Consider the following 11,923-nt stretch of genomic DNA (forward strand, 5'->3'; position numbering starts at 1 on the left):
ACAGGGTACAAAAATATGTGTTCGCGCATTTGTAGTACACAGCGTGCAGATATCTTCGGTAGACTTCTCTGTTGATACATTCTGATTGTTTTGAACATCCCAATTTACAATGTGGAATGAAAGTTCTTCACAGGCATTACTGTCATCCGTATACCAATATCTATAATCGTCACCTGGCATCTCATATATCGTTTCATCTGTGAAGAGAAAACGGAAATAAAATTTTTAATATTGCTTATATGTCTCTGTGCGAAAAGAAATAACTTTAATTTTACAGTTTACAGCAGTACTGTGTACTACTAAATGGTGATAAGATTACCTCGTATTTGAGTTTCAAGTCTTCAGCTTTTGTAATGCTTGCCGTCCATTTGTCTTCAGCTGTCGATCAATTTTACGTAAAACCAATTTTGGTAACTTCGTCACATCAATGTTCCGCACATGCATGTTTCCGTGTTTATTGTAAGAGTTTTCTATTAATAAGAAATAATGCAATAATTAGTATAAAACATTTTTTCATACAATAGTATAATAGACTTTTAAAAAAGTGAAATTAGATAATTGAGATGTTAAAAACTAAAAAATGTATCTATAAAAATGAGAAAAAAAAAACAGATTTACGTAATCGACCACGAAGATATTCGCGTGTCCTTTATTAAACAATATAATATTCCATAAAATACATTAAAGAAAAGAAAAAGAAAGGTTATGGCATAACAGCTTTGTGTTTGACCTGTGTGTGTGTGTGTGTGTGTGTGTGTGTGTGTGTGTGTGTGTGTGTGTGTGTGTGTGTGTGTGTGTGTGTGTGTGTGTGTGCGTGTGCGCGTGTGCGTGTGCGTGTGTGCGTGTGTGTGCGTGCGTGCGTGCGTGTGTGTGTGTGTGTGGTCTGCGTTAATTAAAAAAGTAAAATTTTCTCAAGTTATTGCAGAAAAAATGGGCCACGTATTTTACAACATTTTTATCTACATGTCTTAAAAAATTTAGATACATTTAAAAAATTTGGAAAGTCCTATTTTTTATTGTGTAAACTGATTCTACATGTTATTTAGTATATAAATATGTGAGAGTATAATTGAGAAGTCAGCACTTTTGATACAAAATATTTCGCATTTTATTTTGATACATTGAGTATTAAATTGAAATGTATGAACTTTGTGCATAAATGTATACATTTTTTGCATAAAATTTTACATAAAGTGGAAGAAATAAAAGAAACAAAATTATACGAAATATTCTAAGAAGAGTAATGTGATCTGAAAATTACGCCAACTAAAAATAGAAAATTGGGTATTATTTAAAAATTGTTAGGGAGAGGCGGTATATTCAAACCGCGCGCCACTTAGCGCCACACTTCTGTACACGTTACGCAAAATATACTCTCTGTTATCTTGTTCTCTGGAAAAGACGTGTCTTCTCTCGCAGCCCGTCTTTCACCTGAATCGATCCCAATCCAACAGGTTATAGACCCAGGAGAGCTAAGAAAAGGTAATCGAAGCAATTAAGAAGGGTTGAGTCACCTTTCTGTGGCATGTGTTGCCGAATTCGATATACCACGAGAACTTTTGACTAACATAACCTCTTTGTTGTCGTCGACGACGCTGTGTGCGTTCGAGAACATTCGAGATAATTTCTGGACAGCGAATCATCGCAGAACTTCGAAATGGCTTCAAGTGGAGAGTCATGGTCGTCTATAAACAAATTGAGAGGAGCCGAAAATTATCACACGTGGTCAATGACTATGCGTGCGATGCTCGATCTAAATGGCCTTTAAGGCTGCATTGCCACTGTAAATCAAGTACAGGATGCAGATAAGCAGAGAAAGGCCAAAGGTAGGATCTTATTCAGCATCGACGAGTCACTATATATACACGTAGAGAACGCTGGGAACGCAGCAGAGATGTGGTCAACGCTTGAGAGATTGTTCCGGAATACAGGTGCTATCCATAAAATCGGTTTAATACGAAAATTAATCAACGTCCGATTAGAGAGCTGCGAATCAATGTCCGATTATGTAAGTCAAATTACAGGTGCTGCTAATAAATTGAATAACATCGGCCTGAATATCGGCAACGAGCTCGTTGGTGCAAATTATGCTGGCGGGTCTCACGGATGAATTCAAACCATTAGCGATGGGCTTTGAAGGCTGCGGAATAAACACGACGTCTGACGCAGTAAAAACAAAACTTATGGACAGCGCATATCAAAGAGAAGCGCAGAGTGCCTTTTTCGGTAAAGGCGGGCCGAAAGGTAAGAAGCCTGTAACCTCAAAGAGCACTGATAGTAAACCGAAATGTTACAAGTGCGGTAAGAAGGGCCACAAGGCGAACCAGTGTAGAAGCTCCAAGACCGATAAGAAAAAGAAAACGGGCTCTGACAGCAAATCGGATAAAGAAAGCGACGATAAGAAGGAATGTAAGAATGCATTCAGCGCAGTACTTCTATCCAAGGCGATGCAGAATAGGAACGATTGGTACGTGTACAGCGGCGCGTCTCAGCATATGACTCCATATGCGAATTGGCTGAGTGAGTCGAGGCCAACGTCGGTGAAGAAAATTGTGACGGCAAATAATCAGAAGATGACGGTCTTCGGTTCCGGCAAGATCATCTTGAGAATAAATAACCAGAACGTCGATGTGAACAATGTTTTGCATGTACCAGGATTGTCGACAAACTTGCTCTTCGTCGATCAAATGGTGATAAATGGAAACACCGTAACATTCAGCGCTGATGGATGCTCAATCATTGGCAAGGTTGGAAAGTGTATTGCGAACATGCAGTCATCAGATGGAGTTTATCGACTTCCAAGCAGCAACGGAGTCTCTTTGCTATTAGTTTCTGGCAATAGCGCGATGACATGGCATCGAAGATTAGCACATATCAACCATAGCGATTTGTGCAAAATGCGTGACGGCGCAGTAGATGGTGTGATATTCACTGATGGAGCTGAGGAAGTAAAACGATGTGAAATCTGCATGCAAGGCAAACAAGCAAGACTCCTGTTTAAAGCATCCAAAAAACAGACAAAACATATACTGGATCTAATCCATTCGGACCTGTGTGGACCAATGGAGACTACTTTGATCGGAGGAGCCAGGTATTTATTAACATTTATCGACGACTTCTCACGCAAAGTATTTGTCTATTTTTTGAGGTCCAAGGCTGAAGTATTCACGCGATTCAAGGAGTTCAAAAAGCTAGTTGAAGTACAAACCGAACGCAAGGTAAAAGCGATCAGAACGGACAACGGGACAGAATATTGTAGCAAAGATTTTGAAGCATTTTGTTGCAGTGAGGGCGTTCAACATCAAATGACAAATACGTATACCCCTCAGGAAAACGGTATAGCAGAACGTATGAACCGTACGATTGTGGAGCGAGTCAAATGCATGCTATTTGACGCTAAACTTGAAAAGGCTTACTGGGCAGAAGCCGTCAACATGGCTGCTTATGTGGTAAATAGATGCATCAATTCGACTCTGGATGGAAAAACGCTGGAAGAAATGTGGACCGGAATTAAACCGAACGTGAGCAACTTAAAGATATTTGGATCCGTAATGGTCCACGTTCCAAAACAAAAACGTCGCAAATGGGATCCAAAGTCAACCAAATTGACTTTCGTGGGATATAGCCATAATACCAAGGGATATCGGAGTATTGATCCAATCACAAAGAAGATAACCATCAGTAGAGATGTCAAGTTTCTGGAGAGTCAGCAAGAGCCATCAGTGCTTATGAACTTCGACGAATATTCTGATTCAGTGAGGGATAATTCATCAGAAAAGTTAGACGCGCGACCAGTGGAAGACTTGCACAGTGACACGGAGGACGATTTCTTGTCAGTCACAGAGAGAGCATCGAGTGATGAAAATTTCGAGCCTAATGAAACGCTGACACTGCGACCGCGCGCTTCGGAGGCGAGTTCGGAAACGATCCGACGAGCATCCTCAATGGAGAAGATACCGACTGAGGGGACGAAGGCGAGGATCGATAACGTGAGACGCCCAAACCGTAGTGACCTGCAGAGGCAATGGGCCAGAGGACCATCCCGCATACCTTGCGCACGAATGTGCGACGCCAGATTCACCGACGAAGCAAGGTTCCCGAAAAGGATACCGGCTTCGGGTATAAGAACGCTCGACGGATTGGGTGAGACCTGGGATATCCTCCCAGGGGGTTCGCGCCATGACCCGGTGAAAATCCCCGGGAAACATAATTTCTCCAGGGAAAGAAAGGTCCGACGGACTCACCAGGACCAGAGGAGCCTCTCCAGAGGGTCGGCGCCATTGTCCGGCAAAATCCCGGCGAAACACAATTTCGCCAGGAACTTATCCATCCGACGGTCCCACCAGGACCTAGGACACCCTCCCAGGGGGTCGGCGTCAAAGACAGACGAGTTCCCCGGAAAAAGCATCTTCCCCGAGAACAAACGGCGCAATCCATCGCGAGAGGTCCTGGGACACCCGCCTAGGGGGTCGACGTCGAGCTCCGACAAAGATCCCCAGGATACGCATCATCCCCGGGAACAGTGGCCCGGAACGGCGATACCAGCTCCTGGGAAACCCAGCCAGAGGGTCGGCGTCAACGGCCGACGACACCGACGTCACCCGGACGTCGTCTACAGGGAGAACACACAGATTCACCTTCAGGGGCATCTCCGAGGAGGTGCGCATGGGTCGACGTCGTCCGCGTCGAACAGTTTCCGCGAGTGGATACCTGGTGCAGCGGTACCGAGGAAGGAAGGCTCTCGCACTGCGTTGCGCGTGGAAATTTCCACGGGAACCTTCTAGAACGGGCGATGCGCAAAAGGGCACGCGAGAGGGTAGTGAAAATCATCGTGTTTTCGCATGATCGCGCCAGATGTGCCGGCCGCGAACAATAGACGATCGTGAAAGTTCCGAGGAGTGGGAACGATCCGGCATAAGTGGGGAGCCCAAGCGAGAGCGACCGCTCGAGGGAGTCTCTCGGGTATAGCCGTGGCGAACACACGTATCACACTCTGTACGATCGGCATACGCGTTATACTTTACAACCGAGAACTCCCGCGTACTATCGCGTAAAATTACTCGTCTTAACTAACAGCGAGGGGCAATTAATTGCCAAATACAATCGAGTGTTAGCAACATTACGCGAGTTGAAATTCGGATACATTGTTAATTAACGGAAGTGCAATTATCGAGTATATAACAACCACGGGCATTGGGTCACGCGGATACGGAATATTGTGCGGACATTATTAATCATTGTATTTAACCACCGAATACTCGTTCGTTAATTCAGCGCACGAACATTGTATGATAGAGTGATGGTCACGGCCGAGTGCGTGATCATAGTTTAACAATCACGAGGCACAAAGTCCTCCGATCGGAATAATTATCTGGAATAAAAGCATCGTATCGACTAAACGAATAAGCCGAGATACGCAATTTAAATAATTGTGCAACTTTATTAAAATAAAGCGACATTCACACCGAGGCGAGAAACTCGCGTTGTGAGACACCTTTATGATATTGTGAAACGGCCTGTAATGTTGAAATGATGATCTGGAATTAAAGATTAATTAATTCTGAAACAAATTGTCCTGATTAATTATAAAAAATTATCGATACTTACCTTCTACTTACCTTGTCCTGCGGCGATGATCCAACGTTGGCCAGCGGCAATCCGGTATGCGATGTAAAGCGAGGATCCGGGGAAGCAGAGCAGCAACAGAGCAGCGATCCATCCGAGGCGGGAATCTGAAAGAAAAGAAGCGAATTAGTACGTAATTAAAACATAATTATCGGGACTTATCTTTATCTGGTATGCGAGGTAAAGCGAGGATCCAGAGACGGATAACGGCAACGGCGATCCATTCCGGGCGTCGATCTACAACAAAACATAAAATAATTATCACATAATTATTTTATAATTACTTACCTCTATCTGATATGCGATGTAAAGCGAGGATCCAGGGATGAGAAGCAGCAACGGTGATCCAACAAGGACATCAGTCTGAAATAAAAATTCAAACAATTAGGATATAATTAATTTATCCTTACTTACCTCTATCTGGTATGCGATGTAAAGCGAGGATCCAGGGATGAGAAGCAGCAACGGTGATCCATCAGGGACATCCTTCTGAAACAAATAATTCCTATTAGCGTCTTGCGAATAATCGGGGCGTTGATGCGAACTTACCTTCTCGGTAGTCTAAGGTAAAACCGAGTGGCGACCGTTTGATAGGAATATTATCCGCCGGAATCGGGCTCAACACGTACCGTCCGGTCACAACACTACTACAACAAATAAGAAGATCTGCACGCACACCAAAGCAAAGGAACTTCGAGGGATTCGTTAGTTACTTGACGATGAATGGTAAAGAAGATAACGATCCATTAACGCTTAAGGAAGCAATGGAAAGAAGCGACCACGAAGAATGGAAAGCGGCCATTAATGACGAGTTGAAGTCATTGAAGGAAAACTCAACTTGGGAACTTGTCGACCTACCAAGCGATAGGAAGGCCATAAAATGCAGATGGGTCTTTAAGACAAAACGTGACGGGAACAGTAAGGTTGTCCGTTATAAGGCCAGACTTGTGGCCAAAGAATATTCACAAAATTATGGTATCGACTACAATGAAACATATTCACCTGTAGTAAGGTACACGTCGATTCGATACTTGATTGCTCTAGCAGCTAAACGTGGCATGAAGATTGACCAGATGAACGCCGTAACGGCGTTCTTTCAAGGGGATTTATCCGAAAAAATTTTCATGGAGCCACCGGAAGGGTTCAACGCTGGAAAGGGTAAAGTTTGCTGGCTGAGAAGGGCCATCTACGGACTTAAGCAAAGCAGCCGAGAATGGAACCAAAAGCTCGAAAAATTTTTAAAGGCTTTTGGACTTATTCAGTTACCTGCGGACCCATGCGTATTCTACAATCGAGACATGACGTTGATAATAGCTATCTACGTGGATGATTTTTTGATATTCTGGGCGGATGCAGAAGCCAAAAATCAACTGAAAAAGTCGCTCTGCACGGCATTCAGGATGAAGGATATGAGAACTGCGAGTAACTGCGTGGGATTACGGATTACATATGAATCTAATGCAATTTGCCTGGATCAAGAGGAATACACGAAGCATATACTAGAAAAGTTTAATATGACTGATTGCAAACCGGCAGTTACACCGAGTGATCCAAATCAGAAGCTTTCAATCGAAATGAGTTTAGATACTCAAGAAGAGAAAGAAGAACTTAAAGGAGTCCCATACCGGGAGGCCGTAGGAAATCTTCTGTACTTGGCACAAGGTACACGACCAGATATTGCGTTTGCCGTCAACGATGTAAGCAGATTCAACTCGAACTTTGGCAAGGCTCACTGGACGGCAGTTAAGCGCATCTTTCGATACTTGAAGGGAACCATGAACTTCAAGATTCGCTATTCGAAGACAAATTCCAAAAGTAATGGCTTGTTGGGATATTCAGATGCAGATTGGGCATCAGACGTCGACAAACGTCGTTCCTGTACTGGATACGTTTTCTTGATGAATGGCGGACCGATATCATGGGTAAGCGACAACAGACTGTCGCACTCTCAAGCAGCAAGGCCGAATACATGGTTTTGTCGGCCACCGTACAAGAAGCAATGTGGCTTAAATACTTCGGTGAAGTTCTAGAGTCAAATACTGTGAAAATTGAAGCAATAAAGGTCAAATGCGACAGCCAGAGCGCTTTGAGCCTTGCAAAAACGGACGGTTTCAAGGCGAGGTCCAAACATATTGACGTTCGCCATCATTACATTCGGGAGAAGATTGCGGATGGAATCATCGAGTTGGAGTACATTCCCACCGAAGAGATGGTGGCGGATAACCTGACCAAGGCTGTCAATGGACCAAAACACATGTCATGTACACACGGAGCAGGAGTTGGACACATAAAGAATTAGAAATTAATCCCATTAAAGCAATAGAGTGGGGTGCAATACTTGATATTAGAGTCATTTGAGTTTATTTTTTCTTCTTTGTCTATTATTTATTGATCAAAGTAATTTATAATACTTAATGAGTGAAGGTGTTAGGGAGAGACGGTATATTCAAACCGCGCGCCACTTAGCGCCACACTTCTGTACACGTTACGCAAAATATACTCTCTGTTATCTTGTTCTCTGGAAAAGACGTGTCTTCTCTAGCAGCCTGTCTTTCACCTGAATCGATCCCAATCCAACAAAAATTGTAACGGCCTGACTTTATCGAACGCGGACTGGCGTGCGGGATCAGGAGTCCGATGACAGGCCCAGAGACAATAATCAATTTAGTGAGACATGCAGTAGTTTATTCACAGTTTAATATATACACGACGTGGTATTTTATATAGCGCAGGGACGGGTGGAACGCGATATATACAACGCAGGGGCAGTGCGGGTGCACTCGATAACGGACGCGGTCGCACGCGATGCGACGGACTTGGTAGTACTTGCTATAGCGCAGGGACGGACAGAACGCGGTATTTACAACGAAGAAGTAGCTGCGGGCGCACTTGCTAACGAACGCGGTATCGTTATTCGACGGGCTCGGTATATTACATTGACGTATTACAGTACATAGGCGGACGCGGTATATTACAGGTAGTGCATGTGCACTCGGCAACGACGCGGTATTTAATAACGAACGCGGTAGATTACGTAGACGTATTACAGTACATGGGCGGACGCGGTATATTACAGGCAGTGCATGTGCACTCGATAACGACGCGGTATTTAATAACGAGGTATATTACATCATCTTTGTACGCTCGCGGATGCCGCGGTAATATGCGTGCGGGACGCGTCACGTGGGATGGAAGATTTCCGGAGCCCCGGGGCGGCGGCAGCGAGAGCCCTCGTTGCGAGGCCGAGCGCGCTCGACCCCGCGTAACCGTGCCTTCGGGGTTTAAGTTGAAGGAGGGCGAGAACACCTGAGAGCTCTCAGTCGAGGCTCGGAGCACCGGACCTCGTTTGGCGTGTTCCCTAGGAGTCGGGAATAGGTTTCGTCTTGGAAGCGGATTTCTAGACGAAGTGTCTCTTTTTCTCGGAACGGCGGTTTATATACCCGCCCGGCGCGGCGGGTTTGCTAGGAGCGCCGATCGTCGCGCTGTGGTGGGGAGGCGCGGCGCCGCGCTCGTCTTCGGGGCGGCTCGGCTCCCGTCGTCGCTCGTCGGGAGGCACCGGTGCCGCGCTTGGCCCGCGCACACACGGTGCGTTTTGAAAGGCGTTTAAAATGTGGGCGCACCGCGCCCTGGTCTTCGCCCGACTGGTCGTCGGTCGGGCGGCATCCGGCGGTCGTTTACCGGGAACGATGCTTAGCGCACGGGGTGCATCGTTACAAAATATATAAACGTAAACAAAGATGACTTAAGAAGCATATAAGTAAGAATTAATAATTAATATCAAGTAAAAGGCAATGGTTGTGCAAAATATCTTGTTTGAATTTATGAGTATCTTTTCTATAAAAATAACGGTAATAGTTAAATCAAGAAGATATAAACATCGACTTTTTCAAAAAGTAAAATCACTAATACTTAGAAAATTACTCTTTTTAATTATATATACAATTTAATTCGCATTTTGTTTTAATACACTGTTGTGAGCAAAATTTATACATTAAAATCTATAAATTTTGTGCATAAATGTATACGCTTTTAACAAAAAGTTTTACATAAAGTGGAAGAAAGGAAAGAAACAGAAATATATGAAATATTATGAAAAAAGTACTGACTTCTCAATTATTATACTCACATGTTTATATACAAAATGAGGTGTAGAATCAATTTATACAATAAAAGTTTTCAAATTTTTTATATGTATCTTCAAACTCTTTAAGACATGTAGATAGGAAACTTATACAATACGTAGCCCACCTTTATCTGCAATAATAACTTGCAAAAATTTATACTTTTTAAATAAATTTAAGTGAATCAAGAATATAAAAACTTAAATTGCTTGAACAATTAATATCACTATTATTTATAAAATGACTCTTTTTCATTATATATACAAAAACTGAATTTAATTATAAATATAAAAACTGAAATTGTTAAATTTAAATACACTTGGCGTGCCCGGATATCCAAGTTTCTCTTTACAAGGATTATGTACTAGTAATAATGAAGAAAGATTTAAAAAAAAAAGTGAATAATGCATGCGCTATGTAATTTTACTAGATTTAAAATATCTGAAGTTTATAAAAAAAAAAACATTAAAACTATACGTTACCTTTGTCGGTGGTTAAGTTTTTTTGTCTTATTGTTTGTTTTATTCTTTTCGATTGTTGTGTTCTTTTTAAACGTTTTAATACAAATACACCGTTTTCTCCTTTATAATTATATAATTCTTTTTGTGCTGATTTTCTCTTTGCTATGTTTGCATTAATATTACTGTTAGTTTTATTGAACAATGTATTTGATTTTGTTTTGGTAGCCACATCTTGTCCATCAGATCTCGATGTACATACTTGACTGTCATCTTCAATGACTGAAATGAAATGCAATTAATATTAATTGTTACAATAATAAATACAAAAATACTTTCTAAAAAAAGGCATGTTAAGTCGATACTCGCATATCTCGAAGCTTTTGTTGCCGCTTTTCCGCGATGCCAATTGGTTCTCTCGCTGCGCTTACTTCATTTGCAGCTGTCATCGTATATTTTGACAGTTGTGTGTATCAAGAAGTTAATAGTGTAATAGTAATTACATAATGTTAAAGCTAAATAGCGCGCGCGAAGCGCGCGTCTGTGGTGTCTAGTAGTTATAAAAAATTCAGTAAAAAAAATCTTATTTCCTATTAATGACCCTTGAAAAACAAAATTTTTCAAACTCGTATTTAATGTTTTAATAACATAGACTACCGTTCCTAACCATAGTACTGCAAGAAGTGAACTTAGTGTGGATGACCACTTAAGGGGGGATTCTGGTTTCGGAGGCTAAAAAAAGGGAATATTTATGAATTTTTTTTATTGACAATAATGCAATTGAGGTTTCTAAATCTTTTACAATATTTAACTGCTTATTTGAAGAAGTAAAAAAATTTTTATATTGTATTGTAAATAATTGCAAAATGGCGCCATGGAGTATCTTTAATCGGAGCGCCTCGCCAACAATCTGCGGGAAAAATAGAAAAAAAACTAATTGATTAATCGACTTGATTCAAAGTGCGTTAGCTAAAGAATGAACAACCATTCTATGTGAACCTTAAACATTGGTAAAAATATTAATTTCAATAATTGTTATTGTATAAAAACGGAGGATATTTTTTGTAACGATCGCGTTTTCTCGCTCGGAAGTTGCTCGCCAGGCCAGGGTGAGAAAACGTGGAGACACTGGTTGGTTTTACATAAAGCTCTTTATTCTCACTATTCACAATACAGTTTGATGGAGAGTGCGTGCGTGCGTGCGTGCGTGCGTGCGTGCGTGCGTGCGTGCGTGCGTGCGTGCGTGCGTGCGTGCGTGCGTGCGTGCGTGCGTGCGTGCGTGCGTGCGTGCGTGCGTGCGTGCGTGCGTGCGTGCGTGCGTGCGTGCGTGCGTGCGTGCGTGCGTGCGTGCGTGCGTGCGTGCGTGCGTGCGTGCGTGCGTGCGTGCGTGCGTGCGTGCGTGCGTGCGTGCGTGCGTGCGTGCGTGCGTGCGTGCGTGCGTGCGTGCGTGCGTGCGTGCGTGCGTGCGTGCGTGCGTGCGTGCGTGCGTGCGTGCGTGCGTGCGTGCGTGCGTGCGTGCGTGCGTGCGTGCGTGCGTGCGTGCGTGCGTGCGTGCGTGCGTGCGTGCGTGCGTGCGTGCGTGCGTGCGTGCGTGCGTGCGTGCGTGCGTGCGTGCGTGCGTGCGTGCGTGCGTGCGTGCGTGCGTGCGTGCGTGCGTGCGTGCGTGCGTGCGTGCGTGCGTGCGTGCGTGCGTGCGTGCGTGCGTGCGTGCGTGCGTGC

This window comes from Temnothorax longispinosus, unplaced genomic scaffold (assembly GCF_030848805.1).
Source record: "Temnothorax longispinosus isolate EJ_2023e unplaced genomic scaffold, Tlon_JGU_v1 HiC_scaffold_23, whole genome shotgun sequence".
Taxonomy (NCBI): domain Eukaryota; kingdom Metazoa; phylum Arthropoda; class Insecta; order Hymenoptera; family Formicidae; genus Temnothorax; species Temnothorax longispinosus.